General features: G+C 42.0%; 1 long non-coding RNA gene across 1 annotated transcript; it reads right to left on the bottom strand.

The window, feature by feature from the left end:
* Window positions 1-3,437: 3,437 nt before the first annotated feature.
* On the bottom strand, window positions 3,438-21,081 carry LOC120221820. The gene is made up of 3 exons (XR_005525903.1): window positions 21,002-21,081; window positions 19,372-19,454; window positions 3,438-3,623 (listed from the first exon to the last, which is right to left on the bottom strand). It is a non-coding gene; the product is annotated as an uncharacterized LOC120221820 (long non-coding RNA).
* Between the last annotated feature and the right edge of the window lie 2,185 nt (window positions 21,082-23,266).

The following is a 23,266-nucleotide window of genomic DNA, read 5'->3' as shown; positions in this document are numbered from 1 at the left end:
ATGAAAAAATGGCCAGAGTTAAGATAGATGTTAGTGTTATGTAGAAACTAATTTGACAATAAACTATTTGTAAAATAAATAAATAAATAAATAAATAAAAATAAAAATAAATAAATAAATAGAATTCAAAATTGAGATTAAAAAAAAAAAAAAGAAATCATTATCTTATTTTCCATCAGGCAAATCAACTACTAAAAGTTGGGGGAGACGAATAAAGGTCCAGGAGAAAGGATGGCCCAGCTAACTTCATGGCAAGTAGAAGTCATGCATTTCCTTCCACATTCAGCTCTTGTTGGCTGTGTTTACTTCATGCTGAACCTTATACTTGATGAATATAAAGCAACCAGAATGATCTGAAGGGTTGGAAATCACGGGGAAACTGCTATCATCACACAACTCTGAAACCATAAATGAAGAGAATAAATATATTTTTCATTATATTTGCCTTCCATCTTCTTGTTTATTGTCACTACGCCTTTCTTATCCTTACTCAATCCTTATTTCATCACTCACTATACTTTCCCCAAAGCGTGTGCTTAGGATCCAGCTTCCTGCTGCTTCTTATGCCTGAAACTAACTTAAGCATTTTTCCAGTCAACTGAAATTTTCCACAAATCCTACCTTCACAGATCAACTCTCCACTTTATAATGAGATCTTCCACTGCCAATTCTTTCAGCAAATTTTTGTTTTTCAAACATTTCCAAGGAGTAGATTTATTTTTCTGAGTAAATGTGTTCTTTTAAAAAGTTATATTGTAGGGGCACCCTGGGTAGCTCAGTTGGTTAAGCGTTTGACTCTTGATTTTGGCTCAGGTCATGATCTCAGTCATGAGATTGAGTTCCGCGTTGGGCTCTGCACTGAGTGTGGCACCTGCTTGGGATTGTCTCTCTCCTTCTCTCTCTGCTCCCCCCACCTCTAAAAACAACTTAAAATATTAAAAATTTTTAAAATGATACTATATAAAACTTGCAAATTTCAGGAAAGTGCAAAGACAAGAATAAAAATCCGTAGTCTTATTGCTGAAACATGATTATGGTTACTACTTTGGTTTCTTTCTCTGTATACATTTTGTTTCACATTTAAAACATGTTCCATGTAAATGTTCATATTCTCTTAACAATGACAATACAAGTATTTTCTCCCACATTACTAAGAGCTCCTCATAGTTTACGACAATTACATAATATTGCATCATATGAATATAATATGCAGTTCCCATTGTTTTGCTCTTATAAATAATGTTAGAATTATATTTGTCTGCAATTCAGATTATTTTCTTGGGCTAGGTCCCAGATATTCTTGGGTCAGAGTGTATGAACACTTTAAGTCTCCTAATCACAGTGCTAAATACTGTGCAGAAAGATTTCTACCAATTTACATACCTATTAGTTCAATGTGAAATGCTGGTTCTTAGCCCTATCACTAGCCATCAGGCAGAGGGGGACCCAAGGGTCTAATTTTTTAAACCTGTTTATTTGATGTGCAAAAAGTGGCATCTCACTGCTGCTTTAATTTGCAGTTTTTGCTAATGAACACATATATTTGCTAATAAACATATTTTTGCAATGCTGCATTTTTTCAAAAGGATGGCAAATCTACTTTCTCTGAGTGATCAATTTCCACAACTAAATAACAGAGACTGTGATGTTCTTGTCTCCAGTTTCTTCTGGGAAAGTCTTATGAAAATGGAATCAAAGACAATGGCTCTCAACAATAGCAGAAGATCAAAATTACCTATGGAGCTTTTTAGAAATCCATTTACACCCCAGAAACTCAAGCTCAGTAGAGGTTCTATCATCTATGTTTTCTAAAAATTCAACTGCCATTTTAGCAGGCAACTGAATGAAAAGACCACTGAGCTAAGACTGCAACAGTTAAATATCACACCTGTCATGTAAATAAGAAACTACATGCGATTCTTCAGGCATGTGATGGAGAGCATATGCCCTACACTATCATTTTGTTCTATTGTGCTGATCATACATCCATAAAGCAACTTCTTCACTCTGTGAGATATACTTTCACTGGGTCACCTAACACTGTCCATCTATCTAACTCTCATTTCTAAGAATGATCTTGTTTCACATGAAAAGAAAGTAATCTAAATACTGATGTGCCGGCACTTGGCATTTGGCAGAGGTATTTCCACAGGAGATAAACATCTGGTGTTTTTCCAAGATGGCACTTCTTCCAACCTAAGGAGAGCTTCTGCCTGTATTCTGTGGGCCATGGATAAGTGTTCATATTATCTACTGATTTATGGGGATGTTTACCAAAATATGAAATCTTAACTAACCCATAGACCCACACCAACCCCACTCCCATCTCTAAACAACCAATTACTTTCCTTGAACACTAACAGGTATCATAGTGGAAGAGCCTCTGATTATTAATACTGGTGTCATATGGCTTAGCATAGTCATAACCTGACATAAGCAGGCTTAGAAAGTGCCCTCATGTCATTCTCAAAGCTAGGTTAGATAACACTATCGTGGGGCAAAATATGAGGGGAAAAAAGAAGCTCTGACATCGGAAAGAAAAGTGTCCTCTCCATGTCAACTCTAGTAAATTCTATTTGGCTGGGATATACTAGCATAAGAACAGCCTGGGCCCAGTCAGACTTTCCTAGTGCTGCCTGGACCTGATGGTCACCTTTAGCATAATCCCCTACTGGGGTTTCCAAATTGAACAGTAATAAATCATCAGCACAAGTTCTGCCAATGCTGTTTCATAGATTGTTTATTTCCCTTGCAAGTGCTAAAAGTGGCCATCCCGTACCATCACAGAGAGACCATTCTGGAAGAAAGAGATGGAAGGAGAGCACCAACTAAAGTGCTACGACCTAGTACTTACACTCTTGGGTCAGAAACTCACCTCTGCTGCAAATAAATTCCCCAAAGTATCAGCATTACCATGCCAAGCACCTTGGGCTCTTGGTACAAATTAATTGACAAAGAGCCTGTTTCAGATTCTGTATCTCCCTCTCTCTCTCTGACCCTCCTCTGCTCAAGCTGTCTGTCTGTCTGTTTCTCTCTCTCTCTCTCTCTCTCTCTCTCAGAAATAAATAAAACATTAAAAAAATCAATTAGAGGTGCCTGGGTGGCTCAGTCAGTTAAGCGTCCAACTTCGGCTCAGGTCATGATCTCACGGTTCGTGGGTTCGAGCCCTTTGTCAGGCTCTGTGCTGACAGCTAGCTCAGAGCCTGGAACCTGTCTTCAGATTCTGTGCCTCCCTCTTTCTCTGACCCTCCCCTGCCCACGCTGTCTCTCTCTCTTTCTCAGAAATAAATAAAACATCAAAAAAATTTAATTGACAATGATGGCTAGGCTATTTGAACTTAAAAGATGAAATCTTTATATGGCAGTGAATCTTCTTTATGGTTTACTACTGCAGCTCAGGGGGGTGTTTCAGTCTCTTGGCTTGGTTGAGTTCAGAGAAGCAAAGTGAACACTCTGTTTCATCCTGTTCATCTCTGTCCAGGGGCTCTTTGCCTGCCTTTCGATTGTACCTGCCATGGACGTCATACTCAAAAAAGCCTCAGGACAGAAAAGCTTGGAGGCCACTGAATATAATGAGCTGTGATGATGCATTCAAAATAAAGGGACTTTGTTGATGTTTTGAACTAAGTAAAAGAGAGAGAGAGAGAGAGAAAGAAAAAAGCATTAACAAGTACAACAAACTTGGTGACTGGAATTAGCAAATCAGGACACATATACAAAAGTGTAATCACAAGGTCACACGTTCACACCTAGGCATTTAGCTGTGTGTCACTGTAAATCACTACACCAGCACTTTCCCTCCTCTTCATTTTTTTTTAATTTTTCTAAATTTAGTGCCATTACAAATGCTGTTAACTCAGATAACTTAGAATCTATGCACAGGAGAGTGAATCACAGTTTCCATGAAATCCACCAATTTAAATGTCTTCCCTTTTGTATATTTCCATTTCCAATGACACTATCTCAATCATTACGTATCATTTTCTGGTGTTCATTCTTGAGGATTTATACACCTGCATAAATTTACCTGAAAAATGTCTTTACATATATTCATTAGAGACTGCACCCCTCCTTTTGATAATCTGATCCCATGAAATAATTTTTATATTCCCTTATTACCAAATAATTTATCACCAAATCAAATACAATTTTTTAAAAGATTTTAAGTTTGAGATGAGGATACACTGCTTAAAAAATCTGGAAATCAAAGTAAAGTAAAATCTTATTAGGAAATTGTTATAAGTGATTAGCTATATAAATTAATGTTACTATTTTTTTCTAAAAAGAAGTCACAGTGGACAACAGAAAACAGATGGGCATACCAGGTTTCCTACCCAAGGATACAGTCTCTTCTATTTACTCCTCTATAGGTATCTCTCCATTACTCACATTCACTTGTTCTCTGTGGCCCTGCTGAGTTTTCTAGACCCTAAACACCTCACCTAATGCATCAGCCTTTCCTTCACTCACATACTGGTGCTCACTTCACTCACATACTTGTGGAATCTAAAAACCTTCACCACCCTACACCAGAGTGGGTCAACAGTCTGATTTTTTTTTTTAAATCAAAATTATGCAAATGCAGCCTCATGACCTCCACTGGTCTCTCCATACTTCTGTTTTAGACAACCTGGACTCCTGTAACAAAATACAATATAACCGGGTGGCTTAAACAACAAACATTTATTTCTCATAGTTCTAGAGGGTGGGAAGTCCAAGATCAGGGTGCCAACAGGTTTGGTGTCTGGAGAGAGCCCTCTTCCCTTCTTTTTCTTCCTTGTTGGCATAGGGCCACCATCTTGCCATATTCTCACATGGCTGAAAGAGTAAGCTCTGGTGTTTCTTCCTCTCCTTACGAGGGCACTTACCTCATCCCAGAGGCTCCGCTCTCATTACCTTGTCTAAACTCAATTGCTTTTCAGGAGCCCCACCTCCAAATATTATCACACTGGGAATTAGAACTTCAAAATATGAATCGATGGGGGACGCAAACACTCAGACATAACAACCGCCCCACACTCTTCCTGTATCTAACAGTTTCTCCTCAATCCACACAAACTTCCATCCGTCTGAAACTCCTACCTTATCCCTCTTCTTTTACCATTAACAGATTATCTCATGCCCTAAAGCCCCAGAAGGAGAACATTTCAACATCCCCTGAGTTTCCTGTTCCATCCCACAAATTGGACCTCTTTCCATTTCATTCTTTCTAAGGTTGATCTCTTCATCTGTTCTCAGAACCTCAATTTCTCAGGCCTCGTTACAAACCTGGTTCCGTACTCTCTCGACCATAACTTCAACCCATACCTCTCTCTTGTCTGTTACCCTTAACACATAAGTGTTCTTAAGTACCATTCACTTTCAAGAACAACCACCCTTCCCTCACCTTGCCTCTCCTCACCACAACCTATTTCCATTTTTCCTTCATACTCAGCATTCAGAGAGTGTATCTACACTCTTTATCTTCATTTATTCTATAGGATTTAGTCTTCACAATCCACCCATTTCTCTCTTTTTTTTAATGTTTATTTATTTTTGAGACAGAGAGAGACAGAGTGCGAGTGGGGAGGGGCAGAAAGAGAGGGAGACGCAGAATCCAAAGCAGGCTCCAGGCTCTGAGCTGTCAACACAGAGCCCAACAGAGGGCTCAAACTCACGAACTGCGAGATCATGATGCGAGCCAAAGTTGGACACTTAACTGACTGAGCCACCCAGGCGCCCTACAATCTGCCCATTTCTGACTAAAACTGTTCTCACCGAGGTTGCCAATGACCTTTTTGTCACTATATCTAACAGAATTTTATCTTTCATGACCTCTGACCCTTTAGACCTCCCTTTTATTAGAAACTCTCTGCCCACCTCTCCAATTATCCAGAATTCCACCTCCAGCTCTGCCTTAGCTTTGACCACCTCCCATCTTTTGATAATTCAGACATAAGTATGTTCAGTTCAAATTCAAGTCTGGAGTTCCAAGTCCCCGTATCCTAAAACACAACGGCACTTCGACCCAGTTGTCTGATTTGGAGATTTAAAGATAATCCTTGACTCTTCCCTTCCCTCCCTCCGCTAAATCCCACATTCTGTTATTATTCCCAACACCTTTCGAACTCCTCCTCTTCTCTCAATCCCTAGCAGCTTAGGCTGTCCTAATTTTTTCCCTGCATTATTGTGACAGTCTCCTTACTGGCCTTCCTGTTTCCAGCTGTTCCCACCTCTCAAGTCCCACGTCTTTCCACTTTAATACCAAAATATTGGGCAAAACTTATGACCTCCTTTTCTTTAAGATTCAAATTCTTTCATGGATAAAGTACAAACCAATCCTGATGTGATCGGCCTCGTCTGCTGCATGACACCCTCACATCCCACACTCCAGTCATACCATATTGTAGTTCCTGAAGTACTGGGACTTGCTCTCCTGTGTTGTGTTTCTGAAAATACCAAACCGTTTTCCTCAAAAAATAGTTTACTACCCCACTGTCTTTACCTTACTTTCTCTATTAATCATTACAAAGTCAGCCTAGGCATCGCCTTACTTGGAAGGCTTGCCAAAAGCACAAACCCCTCTGGGGAGATGGTAAGATCCCTGCAGCAAGATGTCCCAGGTTCTGGTGCCCCCACATGCAGCATGTAACCACACTGTACTGTCCACACCGAGGTGAGAGCAGGGATTCCAGGAAAAAGACAGATGGGACCTTGCTGCACTGCTGACTCCTTAACAACCACTACAGTGTCTATTACACAAAATGTGCTCCCCAATTTTTTTTAATACACAAAAGAGTTCTACAAATTCTTGGATTGACCCTTTCATTGGTCAAGGAGTTTCAATGAAACATATTCTAATCCCTTTCATTTTCTGATCATATATAACAAACCAGTGTCATGACATTCACCCTGATGAAGGCACAATTTCAACCAAGCAAGAGAACAGGGAACTAGGTATTCAACTACATTGGAAGGAGATACATAACAAAAGATGCAAAAAGAATCTTCAAAACTTAGTCTGATAAAGTGACAAGTAAATCCATTTACAATCTTGTTCATAGTTGTTTAAATAGTCATTTTGGAATGCTGTTTTGCAATTGGGAGTTGGTGAATTGTGTAGCTATACAAAATGACATAATCCAGCGGGAATATATTTGCAATGAATTACATATGGAATACAAATTATACTAAGGTTCTTTCAAAAACTGCATGTCTAAATCCTATTTATCTTTAGACATTTGATTATACCAAAAAATATCTAACAGAAGCCTGCTTATGATGAAATCCAGATTATCTCTAACATGCTCCCATCCAAATAGCATTTACTGAAGCTCTTTAGAAAGAACGTTTGTGTCCTGCTCTACGCAAAGGAGTAGAGCTACTCATCACCTCCTAACTCAGAGTTCAGCTCTAGATTAAGCTTTAGGACTGTGAGCATAGGATTTCTATTTTGGAGACCCAAGTTAGCTCTTATTATAACCAATAACAAGTAAAGCCAAAATTCCAAACTGGCTGGAGCCTAGCAAAGGGAACCAATCTTCCCAGAAGTTGATCTTCATGGCTGCGAAGCTCATTGTGAAATATCTTTTCATATTAGTCCCTAACAAGATAACGGAGTTTAACTCTTGGCCTGCCTGAAGGCAGAGGGGTTGACCAGATGACTTTTCCTTATCTCCTATTATAATTCTATGTATGTGGTTCTGAATTGGAGGTAGCCATTATGTGCCAAACTCTATTAATTTGCCAAATGACATGGCAATAATTAACAAGGGGATGTGAAGAACGTGCTTCTAACTTTCTAAAGTCATAACCATCTGAATGCAGAGCTTCTGAAGATCTTATGTTGACCATAGAAGTCTTATTTGACCAAAATCTTATTTGACCATAACAACAACAACAACAACACCAAAAACAAATAATCCTTTTCTTCATCTTTTCATTTTTCTGTCTTCCAATTTCTAAAAACTCAGGAAATATTATCTTTATCAGCAGAGATTTAAACAGATGTTGAAGGAGATGCTTCTAATGATTTCTTCATCATTCCGTGATGGCAGTCATCTTAATTTGGCTTCCCCCAAAGTACAACCTAAGATAAAGGATTTTAGCAGCTGCTCTCAGGAAGCAGGAGTGAGGAAGAAAGGACACTGGGTCAGGGAAGAAGGAAAAGCCAGGGAAGAATACATTTCTGATTCATCATTTCAAGTAAATGAGGCTCAATCCCACTGAGAACTTCTGAGCAACAGGGTTAAAATGCCCGTCAAATTGCTCCTCTGAAGGTATGGGAGTAGTTTAAAGATCAAGTCTTCTGAGCCATAGCTGACAAAGTGTTAACTCCTTGACATCTGAGGAGAAGCTTCTTCAAGGATTGAGTAAACTCCAGAGGCTTCAAGGGCACCTGGGTGGCTCACTTGGTTAAGCTTCCAACTTCAGCTCAGGTCATGATCTCACGGTTTGTGAGTTTGAGTCCCGTGTCAGGCTCTGTGCTGACAGTCAGAGCCTGCAGCCTGCTTTAGATTCTATGTCTCCCTCTCTCTGCCCCTCCCTTGCTCGTGCTCTTGCTCTCGTGCTCTCTTTCTCATAAATAAACATTAAAATTTTTTAAAAAAACAAAAAACAAAAAAACTCCAGAGGCTTCAGGAAGAAGGCCTGAGGCAAAAAAGAAAGAAGGCAAGCAGGCCTTGTACACCACAACTGTCCACCACAGCTGCAGCTAAATTCAAGGTGGAGAGAGGTGGTGTGGTGTGGGGCCCCCAAAGCACCAGCTATTAAGTATATGCGGGTATAAGATTCTTTACGCAATGTGGCAAGCTACACTTGCTATTTTTAAAAAGCACTTTTCTCTTCATTTTGTCTCATTTCCTGGGAATTTTAATTAATAACGATGCGCATTTCCTCCCTGCATTATTAGTTTATCTCTCAAGTAATTAAGAATGAAATGCAAGGGCACGTATGGCTTTGGGAGGTTGTTAAGTATATAACTGTAGAAAGAAAAGAAATACAATAACCACTGGCCGGAATCACTAAGTGGATACCTATTCTGGAAGCTTTTTACTTACCAACACAAAGTTCTAGCTTTTTCTGTAAACAGCATAGCTGTTTCACGTGTCCCTGACAGGTATGAATGCAAACCGGGTCCTTGGGGAGCAAATTTAAGTTTCCAGAAAAGCTGCATCCAGACTCTAGCCACTGCAGCAACCAAGGATACAACTCTCAGCCCTGTTTCTTTCCTTATTCCAACTGGGACCCGTTCTGTCACCCCTGGAAAAAGTTGCTGCTATGAGCACTCAGTCGATGCAAGCTGAGCATTTCATATCCTCTGAGTGACTTTTACTCCGCTAAAATCAAGGTCAAGCCATGTCACTAAAGAAGCTTTGGAAAGATTCCACTTCCTAAATTGCAAATGGTTTTGCAAGCCATGCAAACAGAAAACTTCAGTTCTCAGTACTGTCAAAATGACACCTTCATAGGCTTCTAAATTCAGTAATTATTGTTTTCCTCACACCCACTGACAGGGCTGAAATTGAGTGGATCTCACAAGGTTCTCAACTCTGGTACCTTTTTTGGGGAAGTGTGGGAAGAAAGGACAAGAAAACATCTTGGTTAAGGTCAGGGTCAGAGATGTTGAGCCATGTTTCCTTAACATCTTTTTTAACTATCAAGGCATTACCCACAAGCTTTCCTCTTGTTAGGAAACACATTTTTGATCACTAACTATATCTAGAAACACTCTTGGAGACAAAGTAATTTGTAGATACCATTTTTGTTTGACCCAGGAAGCCTAGACCTACTTTCAGGGGCAGGAACTAGGAGCCGGGGCCCAGGAGAGAGATATTCATGGGAACCAATGAAAGTTGAGTCAGACCAGGAGCGTAAGGCAACAGAGGTGAAGCAAGGATGAAACAACACAGCAGGGAGAAATGTGCAGCCCAGGTGAGGCAAACAAACTGCAGGAGGGAAGTGAGCAGAAAAGTAAGCTAGTTCTCGTGGCTACTGCTCTGATCAAAGGGGCATAGGTCGGGGGCCACCTTTAAAGGCGAAATGGATAAATGCAAAGAAACACATTTGGAGACTATCAGTTCAATGTGGCTAATATCCTCACACTGAGGTTTAAATGTTACTAGGATGCCTCAGGGGCTCCGTATGCAAACGTTATTGTCTGCCCAGCCCATATCTAGCAGATACATACACGCAAGGGCCAGATTCCTTCTAGCCCACGGATTCCTACCAGCCTTATAAATTCTTGCAATGGCCTCTGTGCCCAAGAGAAAACAGAAAACAACTTAGACTTGAGGCCCGTATGCTGATCAAGCCAGGACTTAGATAAATTTGCAGAAACCTTAGTTTTGAAGCTGTTCAGAAGTTTATACTCAACAAGACATACTCCAAATTATTACTGGTCCAATTATTACCTCCAAAAGGTTGGCAAGCAGAAGTGTCCATGTTAACTACGAACACAACTATCTCCTTAGATACACACTCTTAAGTGTTCTCGTCCTTTAGATGACACGGTAAAAAATAGACCCTGAAAACTTCCCCAGGCAGTGACAATAAATCACAAACCCAATGCAATTATAAGGTCAAAGGAGAAACATCATGTGTGAACTTTGTCTGCGGCTTGTAACTGTTCAGTCCTGTGTTTAGCACAAAAGGTGTTTAGCCCATTAGACTGAATTAGAATGAGTTTAAAAAAAAAAAAAAGGTGCTTAATTTATAGGCAAAATAACTCAAAGCATAATACCATTAATAGGGATGCTTCGATACAGTCTATGATTTGTAAGTCTGTGAGGCCTGGCAGTGCTGCCTGGGGCTAGGCGCCGTGTTCTACCACCACCCACCAGCACCTGCTAGAACCATCCACTACTCCTAAGAAGAAGAAAAGTTTTCCTTGGCCCACTTTACTTAAACATTTACTACAGCTCCCCAAGTAGCTGTGATTTTACCAAGTTGTTGCAGGGCTGACCTTGCAAACAAGTTCAAAGCAGTTCAAAGTCTGCAAAGGGAGAATATGATTTTAGATGAATGCTTGGTGCAAGTCCTTATTAAGAAGAAAGGCTGTCTTCCATTCTGTTGTTGTTTTTCTCAAACAACCACATAAACAATGACTCCAGTCACGATTATCCTTCAGACGATTCACTTGGATTCAAGGAAGGCATTGCCAAGGGCAGGTGTCGGTATGGGGGTAAAAATCCATTTGCTTGCAGACACCACATCTGTAGTCTGCATAATACAATCATGGCATTTGTTTTTTCACCCACTTATTGAATGAAGCTCAAACAAAACAAACTCAAGGCCTGGCTTCCCCTGTGTGTTCACTGGACTGTGAAGGTCAAGACCCTCATACGCCGTGCAGACAACCAAAAATTAACAGAGAATAAAACCCCTGGAGATGCACTGTGTTTCAGGGGATTGGAGCAGAGAACTCAGAAGCTCCAAGTGTTAATGCTGGGTCAGCCTACGACTTGCCAAGTGACCTTATATAATCCTCCTGGCTTTCAGTTTTTTCCTTCTGCAAACTGAAGAATGTAAGTGACTCAAAAATTAAAAGTCCAATATCCACTCCCTTCCCAAGGTTTTTACCTTTCTTCCAGTCTGGAGCTGAGTAAAGCTGCCATTCCATTCCACTACTAAAGAATACAGAAACCACAGAACAGTTTTCTTATTTTCTTTTGCTTGATTGCCTCTCTTCTGAACCGCAGTTTCCAAGACTGAAAACCCAAATATCTTGCCTACAAGGCTAAAGAAAAGGAAGAAGAAACAGAGTCATAGGAAATGTCACGAGAAATAGACACAGCTCAAGACAAGCTCTGGTTTTCAAACTGACAGCTATTACCTTTTGGTGTTTAAGAAAAATAACAAGGATCTAATCTCTAGAGATGAGGTGTTCTGATGGTTGTCTAAATTTACAGCACAGGGCATGAGAGCCCAGGGATTTTTATTTCACCGTGGGGGAAAAATAGATAAATAAAATATTTACATTCTACAGGAGGTTGAATGGTGCCCCCCATAGCATCTGTCCATATCCAAATCCCTGGATCCTCTAGATGTGACCTCATTTGGAGAAAAGGTCTTTGAAGATGCAATTAAGCTGCGGATATTGAGAAGAGATCATCCTTGATTACCCAGGTGGACCCTAAATCCAATGCCAGTTTACCTTACAAGAGACAGAAGAGGAAAAGACACAGACACAGGGGACGAGGTGACATGAAAATGGATGCAGAGGTTGGAGTGCTACAGTCCCAAGACTGGAAGTCAAGGAATGCCAACAACCACGAGAAGCTAGGAGAGGGAGGAAGGAAGGGAATCTCCTCTAGAGGCTTCAAAGGAAGGTGACCCTACCAACACCTTGACTTCAGACTCGTACTTTCCAGAACTGTGAGAAAATAAATGTCTGTTGGTTTATGCCACACCAAGTTTGTGGTAATTTGTTACAGCAGCTTCAGGAAACTAATACTCTATTCAGCTACAATCAAATCCCCACAGAAACTGCTTTTATAAAATTTTTTTTAATGTTTTATTTATTTCTAGGAGAGAGAGAGAGAGAGACAGCGTGAGCAGGGGAGGGTCAGAGAGAGAGGGAGTCACAGACTGAAACAGGCTCCAGGCTCTGAGCTGGCAGTCAGCACAGAGCCCGACGCGGGGCCCAAACCCACGAACCACGAGATCATGACCTAAGCGAAAGTCAGACGCTTAACCGACTAAGCCACCCAGGCGCCCCCAGAAACTGCTTTTTAATATATGGAACAATCCTTTTCCCTACTGTCATGTTGCTGACATAGGAGCCATCCTTTGAGAATATGTCTCAGTATTTCACTTCTAGAGTCTATTAATTATGTTGGCACATATAACAAATGCTACCTACAGCTCCCTCTGTTTGTTCTGTCTTCTAGAAATGAAGGGGCACCTGGGTGGCTCAGTCAGTTGAGTGTCTGACTTTGGCTCAGGTCATGATCTCGCCGTTCATGAGTTCAAGCCCCATGTTGGGCTCTGTGCTGACAGCTCAGAGCCTGGAGCCTGCTACAGATTCTGTGTCTCCCTTTCTCTGCCCTTCCCCCACTAGCACTCTGTCTCAAAAATAAACAAATGTCAAAAAAAAAATGAATGGTTACCAAAGAGCTGAAATCAAGTAAGTTGGAAACTCTGTGATAAGGGGAAAGAGAACATAACCAGATTCCCCAAACTTACTTTTGTATCCTAACTCTGCCACGTATTATCTGCGTGAATGTCAATAAGTCAGTCCCTTAAATCTTCCCAGCCTCGGTCACCTATTTGTAAAGTGGGAACAAAAGTACCGATGCCTCAGATCGTAGATGTGGAAGTAATGGAGGACCATGCAGAAATCAGCAGTGCCTGCTATCCTAGCTGCACCCCAGCCCTCGCCACACCATCTCCCTGCACAAACTAGCAAACAGAGGCACTGAGTAATCCATCCAAGAGAATCAGCGATAGATCTGGCTAATAACTGACTGCTCGTGCCAAATCTGGATCAGGATGTGGTTTGTTCAGTACACACCCCAGAAGATCTATTTGTACAGCTGGCCTCTCCTGAATTCCAGCACTGTCTAGCCGACTCTGTGGGAATCGGCACACAAGCGGACAGACAGGCCATCTGCCAGCCTCCCCGTTGCGTGTGTGAGTGGGGCAGTCAAGCAAGTGACCAACCCCGCCACCAAAGTAGGACAAGCAGGTGAGCCTTATTGCTTCCCCTCAAAGTCCGGTTACCTGTGTCCTGCTTCTCTCTGTCACCTCAGTGCCAGTGCTGGGAACTCTCACCCTAAGACAGCGTCCGATTTTTATTTGGAGAACTATTCTTGTAGCTCTAGCCCAGAGCCCAACGCTGCCACCAGCTGCTCTGCATGAGAAAGCAGGTGGCAACGGGGGGCAGTAATTAATTACCTTGACAATCAATCACAACTACTGACCGCCACTAGATGGCGCAGTGGCGTTTCTTCCCAGCTCCCGCCCAGAGTGGAGCTCACCTCAAGCAAATCGCTCCACATCATTTAAAGTTTTCTACTCTATAACTCTTAAATCCAATCCCATCTGCTGGTATCTTCCAGAAAAGCCTCAGGATTTCTGAACTGGTGATTGCACCCTTTCCTATTTGTCTGCTCTATTAAGGCTTTTTTTTTTTTCTTCTCTATCTTTTTGGGGAAATCACTTCAATGAGATTGTAGGATAGAGAGGAAATCAATGCTTATGGCATTGCATCATCTTAACAAAAGCACACCTATTTGAGAAATGCATTAGTCCCCCCCCCCAAAAAAAAAAAGCACTAGTCTGCTCCTCTACCCACACCCTGATTTACTGAATCGATATTCACAGGAGGGGGGCCCAAGTGTGCAGTTTTCTTAAAGCTCTCCAGTGATTCTGATTTCAAGTCAGAGCTGAGAAACACAGAGTTAAACTTCTTGGTATAATTAAGGCAGCAAGTAGAGTGCAAAATAAATCATTAGCAGCCACTTCATTTTGTTTAGGCACCAGGCTATGCCACCCTAAAAGTTAATTGAAAATTACTAACCCAACTCCAGGACATCTAAACCCTCTTTCAGTGGGTTCTTTATTAAATAAAATGCCTGGTGGGGAGTGTCTAACCAGGATTCTATTCCCATATTCATTTCTTCTTATGCACCCTCAATAATAACACTTCCTACCTACTTACCTCACAAGAGTATTAATTTACAGGATTTGAAAGCAATTCAAACAAACCTTGTGGACTGACATGGGCAACCTAAATGTATCAAATCACTGTGTCATCAATCCTGTAACCTTTACTTGGAGATTTTAAGAAGAGCGTTGTATTCGTTAGCTCAGGCTGTCACAAAATATCAGACTGGCTGGCCTCAACAACAAATATTTATTTCTCACAGTTCTGGAGACTGTAAATCTATGAAGGGGGGCCGGCGTGGTTGGGCTCTGCTGCGAGCCCCCTTCCTGGTTTGAACACAGCCGCCTTCTTGCTGTGTCCTCATGGCTGAGGGATCTTCCCTCACCCGTCTCTTCTCATAAGGGTACTAATTCCACCTCCACCTCCCAAAGGCCACATCTCCAAATACCTTCCCACGGGGGATTAGGGCTCAACATCTGGATTTGGAGGAGCAACACAAACATTCAGTCCACACCAAGTATTATGCTCTCACTTGACTTTTCCTCCCACTCATACCTTACCGTGGTCCTATATTCTCCGTGATGGTGTTCCCTTATACCAGCAAATGCGTTTCTTTCAGTGCACACCCACCTCACTCTACAGTCTCCCTTCTAACAGTACCATCATGGCAATGGCTTCACCACATCTACATGCCCGGACTTGCCTTCCTCTGAGACCTCAGATAGAGGGTCTGCGTAAAGTGGTGGCTAAATGGGAATAACAAGAGTACCTCTTTCATGGGGTGGTTGTGAGACCAAGTCATTAGAACCAGTGAAGGGCTTGAACAGTGATGGGGAACATAATCTTCTTCTGACACATGTTATCTGTTGTTATTACCACTGGGCAGCTCCATCCAGATGCATCCTGGACATTGCCAGCTCAGCACGTCCCTAACTGAACTCCTTACCTGCCGCTCTGATCTGTTCCCCTCTGGGATCCCGTTCTCAGTCAGTAGCATCACGGTCAACCTAGACCTCCAAGCTGGAAACCTGGAAGGCATCCTTAACTCCCCACGTATTTCCCCTGCCTCTGCTGTGCAGGCACCAAATCCTTTCAGCTTGAACCTTGGAATTCTCTCTCAGTGACAGCAGTCTGCATCTATTCTCCTCTAACAACAAGCAAATGGCTGAAGGAGCCTGAGCTGAGGCAGGCCTGACACCTGCAGCCCATGAAGAGAGAATGGAGAAAGGGGCAGGAGGCCCGGATCCCGTCCCTCCAGTCTCCCGGCCTCTTTATGAGCCTCCAGTCTTCCACCTACAGGTGTTTGCTGCATAAGAACAGTAACTGAGGCTTCTATCATGCTTACTGTGCACCAGGTACTGTTCTAAGCACTTGTCACACCATCCCTCACTGAATCTTCTCAATAACCCTATGAGGTAGATACTGTTAAGATTTCCATTTTACAGAGGCTAGGTTGCCTCCGGGTTGCCAAATGTTACAATCAGGAAGTAGCAGTCAGCATGCAAATCCGGGAAATCAGGTCCAGCGTACACGTGCTTCATCACCACCTCTCAGCACGCTGGGCCTGGCCCCGGGCTAGGTGCTGAAAGAAGGTGGAAGAATGGGCATCAACAGCCAGTTCCTGCCCTCCGAAGTTTACACTCAAGTCGAGGAGATGAAACACGTATATTCCTGAACAAAACCATCATCAGGCAAGGCAGTATCTGCTCAGTTATAAAAGGAGTCATACCGGTATAAACATTTGTGGAGGAAAATTCTACATCAGGTTGGGATTCAAGGAAGGAGTGTGGGAAATGTGGTTTTGATGGGCTGTTGAAGAGAATGTGAGGCAGTGTGAAGGGTCAGTGGGAGCTTTTCAAATAGGGTGGGATGACAATGTGAAAGACAGCAAGCAGATTTGTGAGAGGTGTTTAGAAAGTTCACTTCTGCTGTCCTACCAAGGCAGAGATCTGAAGATGCTGACAATGACCAGCCCTCCAACGAGTGGCCCATGGCACACTGAAGCTGTCACATACCGTGTGCCACCGACACAAGGCTGCCCCACCTCCCCTCATGTGCTTTAGACGTGATCATGGATGTGCCTGCGCCCTCACTCTCTGCAAGTCCCGAGATTCTCGTTAAACTGTTCCAGAGTCTCAAAAGGCTCGCAATGTAGCAATACTTGTAAAAAATGTTTATTTATTTTTGAGAGAGAGAACAAAAGAGAGAGAGTGTGCCAGCAGGGGGGGGGGGGGGGGGGGGGCGAGTGAGATAGAGGATCCGAAGTGAACTCTGCCCTAACAGCAGAGAGCCCAATGGAGGGCTCAAACTCAGGAACCAGGAGATCATGACCTGAGCCAAAGTCAGACGCTCAAGCAATTGAGCCACCCAGGCACCACAATGTAGCAGTATTTTTAAAGTGAAGATATTTCGCTACAAAAATTTGCCTCCTTCTTTCCCCTTACTTAAAAACAAAACTTAGGAGTATTATTTTTTAGAAAGATGATCTATTTAACACTAAATAATGTAGAGCTAGCAGAAATCTAAGATGTATCTGTTTAACTTTTTCTCTTTACATCTACACAACAAAAACCACTGAGGTTAGACAGTGACTATGGTCTAAATATCTTCAGTGGAAGATTTTGAAAATACTTTCCCAAAGCAAAAGTCTATTAATGGGATCTATTTATTTTAATAAGAATTCTTCTGTTGGGCAGTGGAAAGCACACAAGCTGAATAGCAAAAAGAAAATAATTGTTTTAAAAATAAGGATAGATAAGAGGCACCTGGGTGGCTCAGTCGGTTCCGCATCCGACTCTTGGTTTCCGCTCTGGCCATGATCTCAGGGTTGTGCAATTAAGCCCCGTGTGGGGCTCTGCACTGAGCATGGAGCCTGCTTAAGACTCTCCCTCTCCCCTCCTTGGGTTACATGTGCACTCTTGCTCTCTCTGTAAAATATAAATGAATGAATGAATGAAGAATAAATAAATAAAGGTGGAAAGTTTCTTGAAACCAACAATTATTATGTTCCAAAATTTTTCATTTAATGTTATTTTTAAGTAATCTCTACACTCATCATGGGGCTTGAGCTTATGAACTTAGTACGCTGAGATCAAGAATGGCATACTCCACCAACTGAGCCATCTAGGCGCCCCTATGCTCCAAAATTTTTAAACACATGTTATCAATGACCATAATGCAAAGCAAACTTTCCACTTCTGTGCAAATGAACTTAAACCTCAGGACCCACGTAAAATATACAGTTCTGCATGATAATGACATTCTCTTCCTATAATTTAAAGACAATCAGCTGTATTATTTGCCTTATTAGCCAGATTTTTTTAAAAAAAGATCTCTGCAGCTGTTCTCATAACTTATGCAGCCCCACTTTTCAAAACAGCTACTGATGTGACTATTATGTTCTGACCTCCTCTCCAAAAGAAAGAAGACACATTTAAGTACAAACTTTACATTTTTCTAGTAGTTCGTCCCTCTTCTCTATATTTTGTATAAGCACCCTGTTTTAGAGAACCTTCTCTTCATTTTCCTGCCTCAAGTGAACTGGGATAAAAATGCAATTCATCATTCTCTTGACTACATTAAGGTGTAAATACAGAACTCTCGGGGTGTCTGGGTGGCTAAGTCTGTTAAGTGTGCGACTTCGGCTCAGGTCATGATCTCATAGTCCATGAGTTCAAGCCCTGCGTTGGGCTCTGTGTTGGCAGCTCAGAGCCTAGAGCCTCCTTTGGATTCCCCTCCCCCCACCTCTCTCGCCCCCCCCCCATCATGCTCTGTCTCTCAAAAATGAATAAATTAAAAAAATTTTTTTAATACAGAACTCTCCGGAAGTTTGCAATAGAGAAGATAGATTTCAAAATTAGTTGTAGAATGCTGGGATCAAGGAAGAAAAACTTTAAAAATAAACCTTATATATTTGATTTGCTCAGTGTTGACCCATCTTTGTAGGCCCTGGAAGAAAACTGTGCGGGTTCGCTGGCTGTACCCTGAATCAGTGCCGGCTGGGGAGCCGTAAGGAGAGCACAGAGTCCCTCGTGCCTTTCCCTCTGAATGAGACCCTGGCACATTCTCCTCATCTCCTCTACCACCCACAGCCCCAGACCCTCTCTATTCCCTTTCCAGATCGTTCTCTCTCATTTGCTGGTGCCTCATATACAAGCCCCACTCCTGCCCTTCCGTGGACTTCAAAGACAGGTGTTTGTCACACTTGCACTCTGTGCAAACACTGTGGTGGAGGAAGTCATAACTAAAAGCCCTACCCAAGTTATTCAAAACTGGAAAAAAACACAATTTAGGTTCTGCCTCTGTCTCTCTCTTACACACACACACATACACACACACACACACACACACACACACACATCCCAACAACCAAAACCTTCAAGCTCATCCTCAGTGGAGCTGCCAGTCCATGCGGGAGGAACTGAGTTATGAAGTGAGAGTCTCTTCTGTTCTCCTGAAATTATACAGCTCACCGGGGTTGGGATCCGAAGCACCCATCCAACTGGGCTGGACTGAGGGCAGAAGGGAAGGAAACAGAAGTGCTATGGCAACCAGGTCAGGTTGGCATTTTCCAACAGGAATACCATATATATCAGTGGCTATGTTTTTTGGGGTGTGGTTTTTTTTTTTTTTTTTCCTGTTTTCTTCAAGTCACGGGGTTCCTGGTCTGGGTTTTTGTTGTTGTTGTTGTTGTTTTAAGCACTCGGTAGTGACATCTAGTGGCCACTAGTTAAATTACTCTTGATTTGAAAAAAGAATTTAAGCATAACTTTGAGGAAACTCACGAGTTCATTTTAAGTACAACTGTGGCGACCATTGTGACCTAGATTTCTGCCAGAGTCACCTCTTCACACCTCCATTTCCTCATCTGTAAATAGGAGTAGTAACAATACTGATCATGTGGTCTGTGACAAGGATCAAAGGAGATAATACATGCAAATTGCTCAGAATGGCACCTGGCACATAGTGAGTGTTCAGTTAGTATTCGCTTCACATTATTTTCATCGATAGAATGTATTTTAAAACCTTGGAACATAATAACTGGTTAGCTACATTAGTATTCTAATGTATTCCATCTGCCTTTGTCATAACATAAAAATATCTTTACTTAACACAACTGCATTAATTTTTACCCACAATCTTCTAGTACTGTTGACTCAGCCAAAAAGATGTGCCTCGTGTGTCACGTGGTCTTGCATGTCCTTGACATCACCCTACATACCTTCAGGGATGTGGGGGCCTCACATCGAGAAGTTCATTCAATATTACCTAACACTTGTCTGAAAGCCCAACAGTGGCCCACACTGCTCTGGGTTTATGTAGGAAATCTGAATGTCTTAGGTGAGATGTGGTCTGATCAGTATTCCGTAGTCTCCACCACTCCCTGCCACCTTGCACTAAGCCACTTCCATTGATGCTGGCTGCTGGCTCTGGAAACACTTCGGCTTGACACTCCCATCTAGAATGTCCCCCAACTTCTTTCCACCAAAATCCTGTCTCTCCTCCAAATTCCATCAACATCTTGAAGACTTCTCTGTTACATACAGCCCTCAGTAATCTCTTCCTTTTCTTGGTTTGGAGATCTATCAGCAAGGCTAATAAGCTTCCTGGGGTGGTGGCTGTAGGCTAACGGAGTTAGTAAGCACTTTGTCCCTGGCACATCGCGTGTGGCCCACGAATGAGGCCTGACTGTCCTCAATGCATCTTTCTCACCTGACAACTTCACCATCTATTATTCTTCTTGTGCACATGCCTTTTTAAATCATTTTTAAATGATGGCAAAATACACATAACATAAAATTTTATCATTTTTAGAATCAAAATATAACTGACACATACTAGTTTCAGTTGTCCAACATAAAGACTTGATGTTTGTATACATATTGCAAAATGGTCACCACAAGAAGTCTAGTTAACATGTACTACCACACAGTTACACACTTTTTTCCTGGTGACTATTTTCTTGTCAACGTTTTTAAGTATACAGTTCAGTGGCATTAATTACATTCACACTGGTATGAAACCACCACCACTGTCTATTTCAGGAACTTCTTCATCTTCTAAACTGAAACTCGGTACCCATGAAACTATTCCCTCTGCCTTCCCAGGCCCAGGCAGCCAGCATTCTACCTTCTGTCTCTGAATTTGACTCCTAAAGAGACTGCATGCAAGTGGAATCTTGCAGTATTTGTCCTCTTATGGCTGGCTTATTTCACTGAGCATAATGTCCTTAAATGTTACCCATGTTGCAGCCTATGTCAGAATTTCCTTCCAGTTTAGAGCTGAATAATATTACAGTGTATGTGCACACCTCATTTTGTTTCTCCACTCAACTGCTGATAGACACTTGGGCTGCTCCCACCTTCCAGCTGTTGTGAACAAGGCTGCTATGAACATGGATGTACAAACACCTACCTGTTCAAGTCCTTGCTTTCAGCTCTTTTGGGCACATACCCAGAAGCGGAATTGCTGAATCATAGGGTGATTCTATATTTCAATTTTTGAGGAACTGCTACACCATCTTCCCCAGCAGCTGCACCATTTTACATTCCTGCAAGCAATGCACAAAACTTCCAGTTTCTCTACATCCTCACCATTTATTTTCTGTTGCTTTGGATTGATTTGTTTTTTTACAATGGCCGTCTTAATGGTGTGAAGTGTCTACCATCTATTGCCTCTATTTCGCACTTTACTTTTTATTCCTTTCTTTGTTCAGTCTTCCCCCCACTCCCCAAACAGAATCACAAGCTTCTTGGTGGCAGAGACTGACTTGGACAATTTATCTATCCACAAGTGTGGGGTCCTGATCCTCATGTATGGTCTCAGCGTATGGGCACACCTAAGAGCCTGTTAAAAATGTAGATTCTCGGGGGCGCCTGGAAGGCTCAGTCGGTTAAGCATCTGACTTTGACTCAGGTCATGATCTCACGGTCTGTGAGTTCGAGCCCTGCATTGGGCTCTGTGCTGACAGCTCAGAGCCTGGAGCCTGCTTGGGATTCTGTATCCCCACCCCCCGCCCCTACCCGACTCGAACTCTGTCTCGCTCTGTCTCTCAAAAATAAATAAATGTTAAAAAAAAGAATGCAGACTCTCAGGCCGTGCCCTGGAACTACTGAACCAGAATCTGCATTTAACAAATTCTCCAGGGACTCCCGCAGGATGATGAGGGAAGGCAATTTACCTTCATTCTGTCCAGGGTTCCATCACCTCATCTTGCATGTGCTTTATAAATGTTTGTTGAAGGATTAAGGAGAAAAATTAACAGCCCTATTAAGACCCACCATCAGGCATTTATCAAAATGTAAAAGAGCATCTCTTGAAAAGTAGTTCAAAGCAGGTTGAAAAATAGGGCAGAGAAAACTCAAAACTAAGAGGAGCCTAAGAAGACAGTATTAAATGGCATGTGGGATCCTGTGTGGGATCCTGGGACAGAAAAAGGTCATTGGGCAGAAAGTAAGAAACCTGAATAAAGTACAAACTTTTTTGTTCATAATATGGTACAAATACTGGTTCACTCACTGTGAAAAATGTGTCCTTTTAATGCAAGATAATAGTAACAGAGGAAATGGGGTGTGGGGTATATGTGAATTCTACCTTCACAATTTTTCTGTAAATCTAAAACTATGCTACAATAAAAAGTTTACTTAAAAGAGGGAGGCAGAGAATAAGCAGGGTGTCAAAATGACAGCTACGGAAGTGTAGGAGGTAACACTTTGGTCATTAATTTCCTGCTGTGGGATTGGGTGATACCAAAATCAAAATGTGTAATCAAAATGGCATCTTTGCAGCACTGAGGAAAGATGGTCAGCAGCTGCTTGTCTGTGAATCTGACATCAGTCCAGCCTTTCTCTGCTGGGCCCGGGACAGGACACAGAGCATGCTAAGAAATATCCAAGCCACTATCTTATCTGCCTTATCTGGGCGAAACGGACTTTCTTGAGATTAAAATCTAACTTATGTCAATTCGTAGAAGAAAGCACTGATGTCCAGTGCATAACTAAAGTCAAGTGCCCCAGGGAGCTAAGTTTTACTGACAGGATACAAAGTTCATACTAACCCTTTACATAAGCTCGTTCTCTCTAGCTGAAATGATTTCTTTCTCTCTTAGCTCCTCAAATAAGCTTTTTCATTGAATATGTCACATTTTCTTTATATCAAAATATTGACCTTAGAGAAGTAAATACCATTAAAATCAATTTGCAGTAAAACAGTATAACTAGCAGTAATAAAGATCACAGCTAGCTTCTTTGCTGTACCATATTTAAATATTGTGCCACAAAGGGGTGCTTGGCTGGCTCAGTGGGAGGAGCGTGTGACTCTTGACCTTGGGGTCGTGAGTTCAAGCCCCACACTGGGCACAGAGCTTACTTTAAAAAAATCAAATTAAATTAAAAATACTATGCCACATGCTTTACACATATAATCTCATTTCATTTATTCTAAAGATCAATCCTATGAGGCAGGTGTTGTTATCTCCATGAGATACTTGTTACACATTTTTTTTAAAAATTAATTTATTTATGGCTGCCTGGGTGGCTCAGTCAGTTAAGCATCTGATTTCAGCTCAGGTCATGATCTCCCAGTCCGTGAGTTCGAGTCCCACATTGGGTGAGCTCAAGCCCCCCCTCCAGATGAACAGGAGCCCCACTTTGGGTGAGCCTCAGTTCTCTCTCTCCTCCC

This window comes from Hyaena hyaena, unplaced genomic scaffold, assembly GCF_003009895.1.
Source record: "Hyaena hyaena isolate Hyena2069 unplaced genomic scaffold, ASM300989v1 scaffold_817, whole genome shotgun sequence".
In the NCBI taxonomy this organism is placed as follows: domain Eukaryota; kingdom Metazoa; phylum Chordata; class Mammalia; order Carnivora; family Hyaenidae; genus Hyaena; species Hyaena hyaena.
Note: the sequence above shows the minus strand (reverse complement) of the source record. Positions and strands in the feature narration are given on the sequence as shown.